This window comes from Pan paniscus, chromosome 4 (genome assembly GCF_029289425.2).
Source record: "Pan paniscus chromosome 4, NHGRI_mPanPan1-v2.0_pri, whole genome shotgun sequence".
Lineage (NCBI taxonomy): Eukaryota > Metazoa > Chordata > Mammalia > Primates > Hominidae > Pan > Pan paniscus.
The window spans coordinates 138,228,995-138,248,233 of NC_073253.2; the positions used below are offsets into that span (position 1 = coordinate 138,228,995).

The 19,239-nt window shown below is 40.5% G+C and overlaps 1 protein-coding gene across 14 annotated transcripts in view; it reads left to right on the forward strand.

Annotated features, from left to right (window-relative positions):
* ARHGAP26 (Rho GTPase activating protein 26) overlaps window positions 1-19,239 on the forward strand; it is a 460,401-nt gene that overhangs the window by 215,936 nt on the left and 225,226 nt on the right. The window lies entirely within an intron of this gene.

Below are 19,239 nucleotides of genomic sequence, written 5' to 3' on the forward strand. Positions count from 1 at the left end.
CAGATCTGTGCATTCATCTCTCAGTGGGCTGCTATACATGATTCTTTTCTTAGCGTAATGCATAGAAGTAGATTTGCTTGATGAACATATACAGTCACACACCATATAAAGATGTTTCAGTCAATGACAGACCACACATACCACTGTGGTCCCATAAGATTATAATGGAGCTAAAAAATTCCTATCTCTTAGTGCTGTTGTAGCCGTCATATTACTGCAACACATCATTCATGTGTTTGTGGTGATGCTGGTGTAAACAAACCTACCACGCTCTCAGTCATACAAAAGTAGAGCACATGCAATACTTGATAATAAATGACTGTGTTACTAGTTTATGTATTTACTACAGTCTACTTTTTATTGTTATTTTAAAGTGTACCCCTTCTACTTATTAAAAAAAAAAAGCAGTCAGACAGCCTTAAACAAGACCTTCAGGCGGTATTCCAGAAGAATGCATTGTTATCATAGACGACAGCTCTATGTGTGTTACTGCTCCTGAAGACCTTCCAGTGGGACAAGATGTGGAGGTGGAAGACAGTGATGTGGATGATCCTGACCCTGTGTAGGCCTAGGCTAATGTTTGTGTTTGCGTCTTGGTTTTTTTTAACAAAAATAGCTTAAAAAGGAAAATAATAATAATAAATACAAAAAAAACTTGTTGAATAAGGAAAAAATACTTTTGTACAGCTGTACAATGTGTTTGTGTTTTAAGCTAAATGTTATTACAAGAATCAAAAAGTTAAAAAAAATTAAAAAGTTTGTAAAGTTACAGTAAACTAAGGTTAATTTATTATTGAAGAAGAACACTTTAAATAACTTTAGTGTAGCCTAAGTGTACAGTGTTTATAAAGTCTACAGTGTTGTACAGTAATGTCTTAGGCCTTCACATTCACCCACCACTCACTCATTGACTCTCCCAGAGCAACTTCCAGTCCTGTAAGCTCCATTCATGGTAAGCACTTTATACAGGAATACCACTTTTTATCTTTTTTTTTTTAAATTTAAGTTCTAGGGTACATGTGCACAACGTGCAGGTTTATTACATATGTATACATGTGCCATGTTGGTGTGCTGCACCCATTAACTTGTCATTTACATTAGGTATATCTCCTAATGCTATCCCTCCCCCCTCCCCCCGACCCTACAACAGGCCCTGGTGTGTGATGTTCCTCACCCTGTGTCCAAGTGTTCTCATTGTTCAATTCCCACCTATGAGTGAGAACATGCAGTGTTTGGTTTTCTGTCCTTGCGATAGTTTGCTGAGAATGATGGTTTCCAGCTTCATCCATGTCCCTACAAAGGACATGAACTCATCCTTTTTTATGGCTGCATAGTATTCCATGGTGTATATGTGCCACATTTTTTTTAATCCAGTCTATCATTGATGGGCATTTGGGTTGGTTCCAAGTCTTTGTTATTGTGAATAGTGCTGCAATAAACATACGTGTGTATGTGTTTTTATAGCAGCATGATTTATAATCCCTTTGGTATATACCCAGTAATGGGATGGCTGGGTCAAATGGTATTTCTAGTTCTAGATCCTTGAGGAATTGCCACAATGTCTTCCACAATAGTTGAACTAGTTTACAGTCCCACCAACAGCGTAAAAGTGTTCCTATTTCTCCACATCCTCTCCAGCACCTGTTGTTTCCTGACTTTTTAATGATCGCCATTCTAACTGGTGTGAGATGGTATCTCATTGTGGTTTTGATTTGCATTTCTCTGATGGCCAGTGATGATGAGCATTTTTTCGTGTGTCTGTTGGCTGCGTAAATGTCTTCTTTTGAGAAGTGTCTGTTCATATTCTTTGCCCACTTTTTGATGGGGTTGTTTGATTTTTTTCTTGTAAATTTGTTTAAGTTCTTTGTAGATTCTGGATATTAGCCCTTTGTCAGATGGGTAGATTGTAAAAATTCTCTCCCATTCTGTAGGTTGCCTGCTCACTCTTATGATAGTTTCTTTTGCTGTGCAGAAGCTCTTTAATTAGATCCCATTTGTCAATTTTGGCTTTTGTTGCTATTGCTTTTGGTGTTTTAGTCATGAAATCCTTGCCCATGCCTATGTCCTGAATGGTATTGGCTAGGTTTTCTTCTAGGGTTTTTATGGTTTTAGGTCCAACATTTAAGTCTTTAATCCATCTTGAATTAATTTTTGTATAAGGTGTAAGGAAGGGATCCAGTTTCAGCTTTCTATATATGGCTAGCCAGTTTTCCCAGCACCATTTATTAAATAGGGAATCCTTTCCCCATTGCTTGTTTTTCTCAGGTTTGTCAAAGATCAGATGGTTGTAGATGTGTGGTATTATTTCTGAGGGCTCTGTTCTGTTCAATTGATCTATATCTCTGTTTTGGTACCAGTACCATGCTGTTTGGTTACTGTAGCTTTGTGGTATAGTTTGAAATCAGGTAGCGTGATGCCTCCAGCTTTGTTCTTTTGGCTTAGGATTGTTTTGGCAATGTGGCTCTTTTTTGGATCCATATGAACTTTAGGGTAGTTTTTTCCAATTCTGTGAAGAAAGTCATTGGTGGGGATGGCATTGAATCTGTAAATTACCTTGGGCGGTATGGCCATTTTCACGATTTTGCTTCTTCCTATCCATGAGCATAGAATGTTCTTCCATTTGTTTGTGTCCTCTTTTATTTTGTTGAGCAGTGGTTTGTAGTTCTCCTTGAAGAGGTCCTTCACGTCCCTTGTAAGTTGGATTCCTAGGTATTTTATTCTCTTTGAAGCAATTATGAATGGGAGTTCACTCATGATTTGGTTCTCTGTTTGCCTGTTATTGGTGTATAGGAATGCTTGTGATTTTTGCACATTGATTTTGTATCCTGAGACTTTGCTGAAGTTGCTTATCAGCTTAAGGAGATTTTGGGCTGAGAGGATGGGGTTTTCTAAATATACAATCATGTCATCTGCAAACAGGGACAATTTGACTTCCTCTTTTCCTAATTCAATACCTTTTATTTCCTTCTCCTGCCTGATTGCCCTGGCCAGAACTTCCAACACTATGTTGAATAGGAGTGGTGAGAGAGGGCATCCCTGTCTTGTGCCAGTTTTCAAAGGGAATGCTTCCAGTTTTTGCCCATTCAGTATGATATTGGCTGTGGGTTTGTCATAAATAGCTCTTATTAGTTTGAGATATGTCCCATCAATACCTAGTTTATTGAGAGTTTTTAGCATGAAGAGCTGTTGAATTTTGTCAAAGGCCTTTTCTGTATCTATTGAGATAATCATGTGGTTTTTGTCTTTGGTTCTGTTTATATGCTGGATTACATATATTGATTTGTGTGTATTGAACCAGCCTTGCATCCCAGGGATGAAGCCCACTTGATCGTGGTAGATAAGCTTTTTGATGTGCTGCTGGATTCAGTTTGCCAGTATTTTATTGAGGATTTTAGCATTGATATTCATCAGGGATATTGGCCTAAAATACTTTTTTGTGTGTGTCTCTGCCAGGCTTTGGTATCAGGATGATGCTGGCCTCATAAAATGAGTTAGGGAGGATTCCCTCTTTTTCTATTGATTGGAATGGTTTCAGAAGGAATGGTACCACCTCCTCTTTGTACCTGTGGTAGAATTTGGCTGTGAATCTGTCTGATCCTGGACATTTTTTGGTTGGTAGGCTATTATTGCCTCAATTTCAGAGCCTGTTATTGGTCTATTCAGGGATTCAACTTCTTCCTGGTTTAGTCTTGGGAGGGTGTATGTGTCGAGGAATTTATCCATTTCTTCTAGATTTTCTAGTTTATTTGCATAGAGGTGTTTATAGTATTCTCTGATGGTAGTTTGTATTTCTGTGGGATTGGTGGTGATATCCCCTTTATCATTTTTTATTGTGTCTATTTGATTCTTCTCTCTTTTCTTCTTTATTAGTGTTGCTAGTGGTCTATCAAGTTTGTTGATCTTTTCAAAAAACTAGCTGCTGGATTCATTGATTTTTTTGAAGGGTTTTTTGTGTCTCTGTCTCCTCCAGTTCTGCTCTGATCTTAGTTATTTCTTGCCTTCTGCTAGCTTTTGAATGTGTTTGCTCTTGCTTCTCTAGTTCTTTTAATTATGATGTTAGGGTGTCAATTTTACATCTTTCCTTCTTTCTCTTGTGGGCATTTATTGCTATAAGTTTCCCTCTACACACAGCTTTAAATGTGTCCCAGAGATTCTGGTATGTTGTGTCTTTGTTCTCATTGGTTTCAAAGAACATCTTTATTTCTGCCTTCATTTCGTTATGTACCCAGTAGTCATTCAGGAGCAGGTTGTTCAGTTTCCCTGTAGTTGAGCGGTTTTGAGTGAGTTTCTTAATCCTGAGTTCTAGTTTGACTGCACTGTGGTCTGAGAGACAGTTTGTTATCATTTCTGTTCTTTTACATTTGCTGAGGAGTGCTTTACTTCCAACTATGTGGTTAATTTTGGAATAAGTGTCGTCTGGTGCTGAGAAGAATGTATATTCTGTTGATTTGGGGTGGAGAATTCTGTAAATGTCTTTTAGGTCCACTTGGTGCAGAGCCGAGTTCAATTCCTGGATATCCTTTTTAACTTTCTGCCTCGTTGATCTGTCTAATGTTGACAGTGGTGTGTTAAATTCTCCCATTATTATTGTGTGGGAGTGTAAGTCTCTTTGTAGGTCTCTAAGGACTTGCTTTATGAATCTGGGTGCTCCTGTATTGGGTGCATATATATTTAGGATAGTTAGCTCTTCTTGTTGAATTGATCCCTTTACCATTATGTAATGGCCTTCTTTGTCTCTTTTGATCTTTGTTGGTTTAAAGTCTGTTTTATCAGAGACTAGGATTGCAACTCCTGCTTTTTTTTGTTTTCCATTTGCTTGGTAGATCTTCCTCCATCCCTTTATTTTGAGCCTATGTGTGTCTCTGCACATGAGATGGGTCTCCTGAATACAGCACACTGATGGGTCTTGACTCTTTATCCAGTTTGCCAGTCTGTGTCTTTTAATTGGAGCATTTAGCCCATTTACATTTAAGGTTAATATTGTTATGCATGAATTTGATCCTATCATGATGATGTTAGCTGGTTATTTTGCTCGTTAGTTGATACAGTTTCTTCCTAGCATCAATGGTCTTTACAATTTGGCATGTTTTTGCAGTGGCTGGTATTGTTGCTTCCTTCAGGAGCTCTTGTAAGGCAGGCCTGGTGGTGACAAAATCTCTCAGCATTTGCTTGTCTGTAAAGGATTTCATTTCTCCTTCACTTATGAAGCTTAGTTTGGCTGGATATGAAATTCTGGGTTGAAAATTCTTTTCTTTAAGAATGTTGAATGTTGGCCCCCACTCTTCTGACTTGTAGAGTTTCTGCCAAGAGATCCGCTGTTAGTCTGACGGGCTTCCCTTTGTGGATAACCTGACCTTTCTCTCTGGCTGCCCTTAGCATTTTTTCCTTCATTTCAGCTTTGGTGAATCTGACAATTATGTGTCTTGGAGTCGCTTTTCTCGAGCAGTATCTTTGTGGCTTTCTCTGTATTTCCTGAATTTGAATGTTGGCCTGCCTTTCTAGGTCGGGGAAGTTCTCCTGGATAATATCCTGCAGAGTGTTTTCCAGCTTGGTTCCATTCTCCCCATCACTTTCAGGTACACCAATCAGATGTAGATTTGGTCTTTTCACATAGTCCCATATTTCTTGGAGGCTTTGTTCGTTTCTTTTTACTCTTTTTTCTCTAAACTTCTCTTCTCACTTCATTTCATTCATTTGATCTTCAATCACTGATACCCTTTCTTCCACTTGATCAAATCGGCTACTGAAGCTTGTGATTGCGTCGTGTAGTTCTTGTGCCGTGGTTTTCAGCTCCATCCGGTCATTTAAGGTCTTCTCTACACAGTTTATTCTAGTTAGCCATTTGTCTAATCTTTTTTCAAGGTTTTTAGCTTCTTTGTGATGGGTTCGAGCATCCTCCTTTAACTCAGAGAAGTTTATTATTACCGATCATCTCAAGCCTTCTTCTCTCAACTTGTCAAAGTCATTCTCCGTCTAGCTTTGTTCCATTGCTGGTGAGGAGCTGCATTCCTTTGGAGGAGGAGAGATGCTCTGATTTTTAGAATTTTCAGCTTTTCTGCTCTGGTTTCTCCCCATCTTTGTGGTTTTATCTACTTTTGGTCTTTGATGATGGTGACATACAGATGGGGTTTTGGTGTGGATGTCCTTTCTGTTTGTTAGTTTTCCTTCTAACAGTCAGGACTCTCAGCTGCAGGTCTGTTGGAGTTTGCTGGAGGTCCACTCCAGACCCTGTTTGCCTGAGTATCACCAGTGGAGGCTGCAGAACAGCAAATATTGCAGAACAGCAAATGTTGCTTCCTGATCCTTCCTCTGGAAGCTTCATCTCAGAGGGGCATCTGGCTGTATGAGGTGTCAGTCAGCCCCTACTGAGTGGTGTCTCCCAGTTAGGCTACTCGGGGGTCAGGGACCCACTTGAGGAGGCAGTCTGTCCATTCTCAGATCTCAAACTCCGTGTTGGGAGAACCACTACTCTCTTCAAAGCTGTCAGATAGGGATGTTTAAGTCTGCCGAAGTTTCTGCTGCCTTTTTTTCAGCTATTCCCTGCCCCCAGAGGTGGAGTCTACAAAGGCAGGCAGGCATCCTTGTGCTGCGGTGGGCTCCACCCAGTTCGAGCTTCCTGGCCGCTTTGTTTACCTACTCAAGCCTCAGCAAAGGTGGATGCCCCTCCCCCAGCCTTGCTGCCGCCTTGCAGTTCGATCTCAGACTGCTGTGCTAGTGGTGAGCAAGGCTCCGTGGGCGTGGGACCCTCTGAGCCAGGTGCAGGATATAATCTCCTGGTGTGCCGTTTGCTAAGACCTTTGGAAAAGCGCAGTATTAGGGTGGGAGTGTCTCGATTTTCCAGGTACCATCTGTCACAGCTTCCCTTGGCCAGGAAAAGGAATTCCCTGTCCCTTTGCACTTCCCAGGTAAGGTGATGCCTTGCCCTGCTTAGGCTCACACTCCATGGGCTGCACCCACTGTCCAACAAGCCCCACTGAGATGAACCTGCTACCTCAGCTGGAAATGCTGAAATCACCTGTCTTCTGCATCACTCGCGCTGGGAGCTATAGACTGGAGCTGTTCCTATTTGGCCATCTTGGAACCTCCCCCACTTTTTATACCATATTTTTACTGTACATTTTCTATGTTTAGATATGTTTAGATGCAGAAATACTATTGTGTGTCAGTTGCCTACAGTATTCAGTATGGTAAAATGCTTTATAGGTTTATCTCCTAGGAACAATAGGCTACACCATATAGCCTAGTTGTGTAGTAGGCTATACCATCTAGGTTTGTGTAAGTGCACTCTATGATGTTTGTAGGGCAACACAATTGCCTAACAATGCATTTCTCAGAACATATCCCTGTCATTAAGTGAGGCATGACTGTATATTTATCTTTGAAGCTTGCTCTTCATGAAGACTGTGCCAATTTATACTTCCATGAGTTGCATATGGGAATATCCATTTCCCTGAGCCTACATCTATACTAGTTGCTACCAAAGTTTAAGAAAATTCTTAACTTTTTCAAAAAGTGAAACATATTATCATTGTTATAATTAGGATTTTTTTTTTGTTTTTGAATATTCCCTATGCTTATTGAATTCTTTTTCTCCTTTTGCAATTAGTTTATCTTTGTACATTTTTTTTCTTTTGGTGTATTCACCTTTGAGTGGTAATTACTCTTTCTGTATTAAGGCTGTGAGATACTTTATGCATCCTATCTTTGTTTGAATGGATTCCCATTATAAGATAAATATTTACCTGAGATTTGTTTTGGCATCAAGATGTAAGGTGAAGACCAACCTTGATTTTATTCCTCCAAATGATTTTTATTATCTTAACACTATTGAATAATTAACTATTTCACAACTGATTTGAAAGGCTCCAAGATGATTTAGGAAGTGCAGTAGTGATTTATTTATTTATTTATTTATTTATTTTTTATTTTATTTTTATTTTTTTTTGAGAGGGAGTCTTGCTCTGTCACCTAGGCTGGAGTGCAGTGGCGTAATCTCTGCTCACTGCAACCTCCTGGGTTCACGTCATTCTCCTGCCTCAGCCTCCCGAGTAGCTGGGACTACAGGTACCCGCCACCATGCCCGGCTAATTTTTTGTATATTTAGTAGAGAAGGGGTTTCACCATGTTAGCCAGGATGGTCTCGATCTCCTGACCTCGTGATCCGCCAGCCTCGCCTCCCAAAGTGCTAGCATTACAGGCATGAGTCACCACGCCTGGCCAGTAGTGATTTTTTAAAGCACATAGGGTATGCAAAGATCAGCTGCCATACAGAGACCATATGAATTGTCATCCAAGACATTGTTATTTTCATAGCTGACACTGCTGGGTTCTGTGCCTCGCCTGATGCGGACTGCTTAACCTTCTTGGGGTGAGCACAATTGTAAGTGAGCAATTTAATACTTAAAATGCTGCTAGACAGATGGCAATTTACTCTTTCCATATTTGAAGAGCTTCCTGAGTCCTAAGTTCTTTATTTTTATTTTTATTTTTTTGAGATGGAGTCTCCCTCTTCTGCCCAGGCTGGAGTGCAGTGGCGCGATCTCGGCTCACTGCAACCTCCACCTCCCAGGTTCAAGCAATTCTCCTGCCTCAGCTTCCTGAGTAGCTGGGTTACAGGTGCCCACCACCATGCCCAGGTAATTTTTGTGTTTTTAATAGAGATGGGGTTTCACCATGTTGGCCAGGCTGGTCTCGAATTCCTGACCTCAGGTGATCCACCTACCTTGGCTTCCCAAAGTGCTGGGATTATAGGTGTGAGCCACCATGCCCAGCCCTAAATTCATTTTTAATTACAAACTAGATTGTTGATTTTTTTTTCTTTTTTTTTGAGACAGTGCCTCGCTCTGTCACCCAGACTGGAGTGCCATGGCATCATGATCACAGCACATTGCAGCCCCAACCTCCTGGGGTCAAGCTATCCTACTGCTTCAGCCTTCCTCCTAAGTAGCTAGGACTACAGGTGCATGCCATCATGCCCAGCTAATTTCTTTTTCTTTTCTTTTCTTTTTTTTTTTAAGTAGAGGCTAGGACTCCTTATGTTGCCCAGATCAGTCTCAAATTCCTGGGCTCAAGTGATTCTCCCACCTCACTTCCCAAAGTGCTGGGATTATAGGCAAGAGCCACTTTTTGAAGTTAATGTAAACTGAATCTAAGATGTGCATTGACAACATTTTAGATGGCCTTGGTTCCTCATGTCATTCAACCAGTGTTCATTAAATGCCTGCTATGTGCAAGGCCCTCTGGTCTACCAGGATAAATTTGTCACCTTGCATTTCAGAGTGAAAAACATCAGTGTGAGGTGTGAACATAGTGCTATTGAAATAGAACAGATGATTTTAGACTGAGGGAGTTGAAGGCAGCTTCACAGAGGAGCATGTATAGGTAGGGCATTGAAGGATGTTCACGGGCAGAGATGCATAGAAGGGCTTCCTTGGCAAGAAATATGGCAACACAGATTCTTAGAAATCATGGGACAGATGAGGAAACAGCTAGTAGTTGCATGTAGATGGTCATGAGGTTTGGGAAGGGAAAGTAGAAAAGTAAGGTAGGAAATGTTGGGGCCAGCTTATCAGAGGCCTCATGTAGAAATCTGGACATTATGCTGTTAAGGGGTGACGCAACTATAAAGGATTTGAGCAGAAGTGATTTCAGAGCTGTGGCCACATGAAGGATATGCAGTTTATGGGAAGGCAGAGAGTAAACCACTGTGAAGGCATTCCAAGCAGGAGGTGCTGAACTCCCAGATGGGACTGTTGGGACTGAAGAGAAAGATACAATCATGCTGGAAGCAGAATCCAGTTATTGTCACCTGATTAGATATGGGAGTGAAAAGACAGGACTTTAAGATCTTAGGTCTAGCCACTGAGATAAAAGTGATGCCATTAACCAAGATAATGATTATTGGCTGCTGTTTACTGAGCATTTACTCTGTGCCATGCATAGTGCCAGCTGCTCTGCTGCTGCTACCTTCTACTTTATGTGGTATGCTCTCCATTTTATAGATGGGGTAATGAGGCACAGAGAAATGTCACAATGAGAAAATAACAGTTGCTAGATGAAAATAGGTTTGACAAAAACAAACAATGGGGGAAGGATTCCCTATTTAATAAATGGTGTTGGGAAAACTGGCTAGCCATATGGAGAAAACTGAAACTTACACCTTATACAAAAATTAACTCCAGATGGATTAAAGACTTAAACGTAAGACCTAAGACAATAAAGACCCTAGAAGAAAACCTAGGCAACACCATTCAGGACATAGGCATGGGCAAAGACTTCATGACTAAAACACCAAAAACAATTGCAACAAAAAACAAAATTGGCAAATGGGATCTAATTAAACTAAAGAGCTCCTGCACAGCAAAAGAAACTATCACTAGCGTGAACAGGCAACCTACAGAATGGGAGAAAATTTTTGCAATCTATCCATCTGACAAAGGGCTAATACCTAGAATCTACAAGGAACTTAAACAAATTTACAAGAAAAAAACAACCCCATCAAAAAGTGGATGAAGGATATGGACAGACACTTTTCAAAAGAAGACAAAATTTATGCAGCCAACAAACATATATAAAAAAAGCTCATGATCACTGGTCATTAGATAAATGCAAATCAAAACCACAGTGAGATACCATCTCATGCCAGTTAGAATGGCAATCATTAAAAAGTCAGGAAATAACAGATGCCGGAAAGGATGTGGAGAAATAGGAACGCTTTTACACTGTTGGTGGGAGTGTAAATTAGTTCAACCGTTGTGGAAGACAGTGTGGTGATTCTTCAAGGATCTAGAACCAGAAATACCATTTGACCCAGCAATCCCATTACTGGGTGTATATCCAAAGGATTACAAATCATTCTACTATAAAGACACATGCACACATATGTTTATTGAGGCTCTATTCACAATAACAAAGACTTGGAACCAATCCAAATGCTCATCAATGATAGACTGGATGAAGAAAATATGGCACATATACACCATGGAATACTATGCAGCCATAAAAAAGAATGCATTCATATCCTTTGTAGGGACATGGTTGAAGCTGGAAACTATCATTCTCAGCAAAGTAACACAGGAACAGAAAACCAAACACTGCATGTTCTCACTTATAAGTTGTGTTCTCACAACTCCCACTCCCATAAGTGGGAGCTGAACAATGAGAACACATGGGCACAGGGAGGGAACATAACATACCGGGGCCTACTGGGGGGTGGGGAGCAAGGGGAGGGATAGCATTAGGAGAAATACCTAATGTAGGTGACAGGTTGACGGGTGCAGCAAACCGACATGGCACATGTACACCTATGTGACAAACCTGCACTTTCTGCACATGTATCCCAGAACTTAAAGTATAATAAAAAATGAAAATAGGTTTGTGGCTGGGTGCAGTGGCTCACACCTGTAATCCCAGCACTTTGAAAGGCCGAGGTGGGCAGATCACCTGTCAGGAGTTTGAGACCAGCCTGATTAACATGGTGAAACTCCGTCTCTACTAAAAATACACAAAAATTAGCTGGGTTTGGTGGCATGTGCCTGTAATCCCAGCTACTCAGGAGGCTGAGGCAGGAGAAATACTTGAACCTGGGAGGTGGAGGTTGCAGTGAGCCAAGATCACGCCACTGCACTCCAACCTGGGTGACAGAGCAAGACTCTGTCTTGAAAATTAAAAAAAGAAGAAAATAGGGTTTTGTGTGCATATGTGTGTATGCGTTTCTGTTCAATGGCCTTGCTGTCAGCTAACTAAAAACAAGTACTAAGTTAGTGGCTTGTTCACAGGTTTTAAGGTGTTACCCCTCCTATTGTCTTGAGAAACCCTTCTTGGTGGTTGTAGGAAGGATAGGTGCTAGATTTGAGGTTAGGGGAAATTCCTAGATGAAGATGGCCAGCAAACAGTTAGAAATGGAGGTCTGCTCCTAAGAAAACTGGAGGGAGGTTGGGGTTGCAGATTTAGAGGTGGGGCACCATCTGCATGGAGGCATTGTTGCAGCTATGGGAATGGATGAAATTTCTAGTTGTGGCTTATAGAAAGAGAGAGAGAGAGATGAGTAAAGAGGTCCAAGGAGGAGCTTAGGGAATTTTTAGAGTAGGCTATGGAACTCTCATAATGTACTGCTGGTGGGAGTCTTAATTAGTACAACCATTCAAAACCTAGTAAAGTTGAATATATACATATTCTGCAACAGACTGTTGAAACTACTCAACTCTATTGTAGCACAAAAACAGCTATGGACAAGTAAGTGAATCAGCATAGCTGTTTTCCAAAAAACTTTATATATATGCATTTACATATATTCATATATGTATATTGTATGTGTATGTGTATATATATATATATACACACACGTATATATCCTCATTATTCATGGATTCCATATTTGTGAATTCATCTACTCACCAAAATTTATTTGTAACCCTAAAGTCAATACTTGCAGAGTTTTCACAATCATTTGTAGGCATGGGTAGAGTGGTGAAACATTTTGATCATCCACTGTGCATGTTCACTGCTGGTGTTGCACAGGCCCTACTCTACCTTCTTGTTTCAGCTCTCATACTGTAAACAAATATCATTTTCCTTTTTCTTTTCTTGAGGGGTTGGTGGGGACAGGGTTTTGCTCTGTCGCCCAGGCTGGAGGGCAGTGGCTCCATCATAGCTCATTGCAGCCTCGATCCCTTGGGCTCAAGTGATCCTCCTGCCTCAGCCTCCCAGGTAGCTGGGACTACAGGTGCATGCCACCATGGCTGGCTGATTTTTTTTTTTTTTTTTTTTAGTAGAGACAAGGTCTTACCATGTTGCCCAGGCTGGTCTCAAACTCCTGATCCCAAGCAGTCCTCCTGCCTTGCCTCCTGAAGTGCTGGGATTAGAGGTGGGAGATACTGCACCTAGCCCAATAAATGCCCTTTTCACACTCCATTTAGTGCTCCTTTTTTTTTTTTTACATTTTGTGGTTTCTTTTGGTGATTTTGCTAAAGTGGTCCCCAGAAGTAATGCTGATATCGTGTCTAAGTGAAAGAAGTTTGTGATGTGCCTTGTGACATAATATGAAAATACTTGTGAGATGAACTTTGTTCAAGCATAAATTATAATGCAGATGGATATGAGCTCAGTGAAAACAATTCAGCAACAGAAATTGAATAAGGTGATGTCTTGGGACAGAAATACACATAAAATAGGGTTATATATTGATTGGTTGATGAAAATGTTGGAACCAGAAGCTTGCAGGAACCTAACTGTGTTTCTCCTAGAAGCAATGGTTTAGTGTTTGCTAACTCAGTGTTTGTTGCTGTGTTATAAAATGTAACTCCTGCAAATAACAAAAATTGATTCTATATGTATGTGTGTATATATGCACTTATATAGATTTTATATTTATATTTATGATTGTATTTGTATGTTTATATATTCCTTTTATGTTAAGATTAGTACAGGGCAGAGGAACCTGTGGAGAGCTGTGGAGCAGGGCTGAGTACTAGGGCCAAGGAGAGGTGGACATTTAAAGGACACAGGTGGTCAGCTGTATCAAGCATGATAGGAAAGGACCCAGAAGCAGCCTTTGGATTTGTGCGTTCATCTGCCATGCTCTCAAGACAGACATGCCCTATCTCTCCCATCCTCCACTCTGGGGAGGGGACCCTACTGGGCTTAGTCCACTTGGTTGCCTTGGCTGCTGGCTGTGCTTGTAAATGTATGTTGGTTGCTCAGGTCCGGTGTGCTTTTGTTCTCTCTAAAGAAGAAGCAAGAGAGGCTTGGCTAGGCACTGTGAGCTTTTGATGTGAACATACTAACAACCTGTTTCATCCAGGTCAACTTTAAACCACATTGTTCAGTGAGCATTGTTCAGTGAGCTGTGATCCAGCCACTGCCCTACAGCCTGGGTGACAGAGCAAGACCCTGTCTCCCTACCCCCTAAAAAAAGAACAAAAAAAAAAAAAGGAAAAGGAAAAGAACATTTGTTTACAGTATGAGAACTGAAACAAGAAGGCAGAATATGGCCTGTGCAACACGAGACGGTGAGCTAGTCTGATCAGCAGCTTTCCAACCTGCTGTCCCTTTCCTTTCCAGTTCCTACTCCCTCCAACATTTGCAGGACCTTATTCCTAGTCAACTGTCAGCAGATCCCAATTTTGCTGTTTGCTGGTAAGATTTGAGATGTTACCATCCTAATGTATATATGAAATTATTAAAGTGCATAGAGAGCCCTTCAGGACCTAAAGGGGTTCATTCATGATGGTGAAATATTAAAAATTATAGGTACTAAGAGTATGGAATTTCAAAGCTGGTTTGTTTCAGGCCCCCCTTTTGATGCCTTAGGAAATTAAGATACAGAGAGATGAAGAGGTTTGATCAGGGTCCCACAGTAAGGCAGTGACTGATTAGGGCCACTATACTTGTTAGCTTCCAGGGCTCCCTGCCCATTCAAATCATAGCTTATAGATGGCCATGTAGTCAGGTGAGTCCCCTGAAAATTAGCCTCGAGCATATAGATCTTTACAATGCTCAGCACACTTACCTGCTTGTCCTTTTAGCTGAGGGGGTAGGAGGCAGATCTCAGTTTTATTAATATAGTGAGGGTTCCCAAAGGATATATGAATCAATTCTATAATATGAGAACTGTTTTGGGGGAAGGAGAAAGAGAAGGAGAGTGAGGCGGGTTAAGGCTACTTTTTCCTAAATTTGTATTTAAAACCAGTGAGTTTCAAATCTAGGTTATGACTCAGAAGCACCTCTAAATAATGTTTATAAACTAGGCTAACTAGGGGGATTAATTCAAGGTGAATTTTTCTTTCTGGCTGCTGTAGGGGTTAAAAAATATCAAGGTAGGTTATAAACATAAAATCTAAAACTATAAAGCCTCCAGAAGAAAACATAGGACAAAATCTATGCAATCTGGGATTGGCGAAAGTTATGTAATAGGACATAGAAGGTGATAGCCCTACAAAAAAATGAAAAAAAATTGACTTGATTTAAATTAAAAACTAGTGCTTATCAAAAGACACCATTAAGAAATCAACTGGCAAGCTGTAGAATAAGAGGACATATTCGCAAACCATATATCTGACAAAGGACATATCCAGAATGTATAGAGAACCCATAAAACTCAGTAATAAAAAGAAGAACCTAACTAAAAGACAGAAAAAAGACTTGAAGAAACGCCGGACAAAAGATGGCCCAATACATACATGAAAAAGTATATACATCATGGATCATCAGAAAAATGCAGTTTGAGACTATAATAAGATACTACTACGCATACCCATCAGAACAGCTAAAAGTAAAAGACTGACAACACAATGAAAAGATTGGCAAGTGCTGGTGAGGATGTGAAGCAACCCAAACTCTCATACATTATTGGTGGGGGTGTAAGTAAAATGGCACAACTACTGTCGACAAAGGCTTGGAAGTTTTCCGTTTAATAACAAAAAACTCTACTGTAGAATCCAGCAGTTCCACTCCTAGGTATTTACCTAAGAGAAGTGAAAACACATGTCTTCAAAAAGATTTGTACAAAAACCTTTGGACCAGCTTTATGATAGCTACAGACAGGGAACCACCTAGGTGTCCATCAACAGAGGAATCAATAAAACTATGGTATATTCAAACATTAAATTTCAACTCAGAAGTAAAAAGGACTAAAGGTATTGGTTCACACCACAACATGGATGAATATTAAAAATTTTATGCTGAGTGCAATCCCATTACTGGGTATATACCAAAAGTATTATAAATCATATAAATCATTCTATAAAGACACATGTACATGTATGTTTATTGCAGCACTATTTACAATAGCAAAGACTTGGAACCAATTCAAATGCCCATCAATGATAGGCTGGATAAAGAAAATGGGGCACATATACACCATGGAATACTATGCAGCCATAAAAAAGAATGAGGTCATGTCCTTTGCAGGGACATGGATAAAGCTGGAAGCCATCATTCTCAGCAGACTAACATAGGAACAAAAAACCAAATACTTACATGTTCTCACTCATAAGTGGGAGTTGAACAATGAGAACACATGGACACAGGGAGGGGAACATCACACACCAGGGCCTGTCGGGGGATGGGAGGCAAGGGGAGGGAGAGCATTAGGACAAATACCTAATGCATGCAGGGCTTAAAATCTAGATGACGGGTGGATAGGTGCAGCAAACTAACATGGCACATGTATACCTATGTAACAAACCTGCATGTTCTGCACATGTATCCCACAACTTAAAAAAAAAATTTATGCTGAGTGAAACAGAGTAGCTATAAAAGAATATATATGATGTAAGTCTGTTTGTATAGTGATCTAGAATAAGCATAACTAATTGGGGGTGCAAAACAAAACAGAACAGTGGTTGCCAGTGCATGGGGTATGTGAGGGGTGGGAGTAAGATGGAAGGAGGTCTGAGGGAACTATCTGAGGTGATGTTTCTATCTTGATAGAGGTTTAGCTTACATGGGTTTATGAAATTGTCACAATTCATGATTGGCATGCTTAAGAATTATGTATTTTATTGTATGTACATTTTACATTTAAAAATGGACAAATATTGAACTTTAGATGATATGTGTTCTGAAATGTTTAAAAGTGCTGATATCTGCAACTCCTCTTAAAATTTATTAAAAAGCAAGATGGACTGATGGATGATAGAAAGATGGCTAGATATGTGATAAGGCAAATATAGCAAAATATGAACAACTGTAGAATGGAGGTGATGGGTATATGCATGTTTACTGTCTCTTCTTTCATCTTTTCTGTATGTTTGAGAATTTTTATAAGGGTATGTGGATTGGGAGTAAATGTGCTGTTCTGGCTGGCCTAAGTCACACTATTCCTGGAGTTGGAAGTGGAGTGGATTCTGCCTGTGATGGAGGTGGGGGACCCACACAGAGTGCAGAATTCTAGAATCTACAGTTCCATTTTAGAAACCTCATTCTGCTCCTTGGGAGTTGTGGGAGAATACTGAGATACTCCATGTGATCACAGTGCTGGGGATACCCTTTACTGCCAGCTCAAAGCAACAGAATAAAAGAGTGAATATTCTCAGAATCTCTTGTTGCATCTATACGAGTTGGCATCAAGATTATTTTTGGATTTGGGGTAGGAAACTCAGCTTCGAGTCATAGATCTAGAAATGCAGTCCTCTGAACTGACAGCTGTCTGTGGCAAGGGAAGAAGTCACCTTTCCCTGTGTCTGTGTTGGATAACATAACATTCACCTTCTGCCTCTCCAAGGGGCATTGTGGGGATGAAGGCGATCATGAACGTGCTTTGAGTTTGTCTGACTGCATCAGCCTCGAGTTGCAATGAAGACAGCTATGCATGCCACTGCCCGGAACCTCCTGGAAGGAGGGACTGGAGGTTGAAAGGAGCAGCATAGTGCTGTGACTCACTCTCTGCCCGTTGTTTCTCCTGGGCTGGGCCCCACTTGGGCAGCAGAAGAGCCTTATGAGCTCCTACTTTGGTGTCCTGCATACCATCCCGAGGAATTTCTCATATGCAGTTTTCTAAAGCACAAAAGAGCAAGGTTCTCTCTTCTGCTAACAGAGCTGTATAACTATTTCCAAAAACACTGGGTTGGGGGTTGGGGGTTGGGGGTTGGGGAGGGGAGCACATAAAGACATTTTCTGTTTAGTATTTCAGTTTCTTTTGGGAGGATGGGAGGTGGTCTCTCCTCTCACCATGAAAACGGCATGCTGACAGATGAGTGGGTTCACATCCACTTTTTAATGTTGCATCAGCCTGAAGCCAGGAAGTGCTAGAGCCGTAAGACTCCTCACACTGTGACCTGGCCACATCCTACATACATGTCAGCTTGCACGCCATCTCCTTAACTGTCATGCACTTGATAGCAAATAAGCTTGTGCCCTTTCTGCTGCCTTTAAAAATTTCCTGAAACACTTTTCTGACTTGTACATTACTTAGATTTCTTTCTTCCTCTTTTGCATCCAGTTTTTGTTTATGTTGGCTGTGACTCCAATCTTCGGTTGAAAGCTAGGGAAGTTGCTTATAAAGGTTTTCAGGATTGCTGAATATGAAATGCAAGGAAATTGCATAACATTGCAGTGTTTCCTCCTCTTGTTGCTTGCTTGTTACCCAAAATACAGTAGTTCCTTCTAGAAGCTTGAAGAAATTTGGCAGATCCTACCCTCTGATGGTCTATTGTGGTCTAGAGAGTCAGTGTTATCCTGATTTGAGGTTGAATTTTTCTTAAGGTCAAACAACAAAGCTTCCTGAATTATAACTATGGCAACAGTGTTTATGTAACACACAAATCAAAGTCACGGGGTAGCGGAGGAGAAGCACCCACAACAATCAGTGTTAATAACCCCAGAACAGTTAGCCTGTGCCTAATTCACCAGAACCAAAAACAAGTTAAAATAAATGGCCTACTCCTTCACTGGTTATTGGGGTGTGACCTACCACCTACATGCTCCAGGAGGAGCTGTTTCACCTTTTCTCTTGAAACTATATCAGCTTAATTTGAAATTTCTCGCAGAGAACTGCGGTAAGTGCCAGTGACACTCAAAATGTGAAAGCATTGCCATAAGGATAATTTGCTCATCAAGGTCATCATGACCTGCCTCTGACCTGCAGAGAAAGACCCAGACGAAGGAATGCGCATCCTTAAGCCCCTTGTCCTTTAATGAGGAATAATTTCTTGGACACTGAATATATGCAAACACTTAGATGCCACATAGATCACTTCCCCTATACCCTGCCCCATAGAAATGTAAAATTGACCTTGATTGGAGATTGGAAATGATAAGAATGAAAAATTATATTTGGAAGTATTAAATTCTGTAGAATATAGACTGTAGGAGCAGTAAGAGATCAAAGAAACGAGAGATTAAGGTTGTCTGCAGCCATCAAGTAAGTTAGGAAATATTTGTGGAGTAAGGAAAAGGGAAATAACGTTTTTGAGCACCTCCAGTCCCTGTGATAACTATTTTAAATTCTGTTAATACTCTCATAAGTATTATTACTTAGCTCTACTTTGCAATGAGAAAGCAGACTCAGAAATGTTGAATGATTATCTAAGGGCGCATAGTTCAAAAGTGGTAGAACCAGGTGACAAAATAAAAACTTCATCCAGATTAAATTTAAAGGAGTTTAATTGAGCTATGAACAATTTGCGAATTGGGCAGCCCCCAGAATCACCACAGATTCAGAGAGACTCCAGGGATGCCTCGTGGTCAGAACAAATTTATAGACAAAAAAAAAAAAAGGAAAGTGACGTACGGAAATCA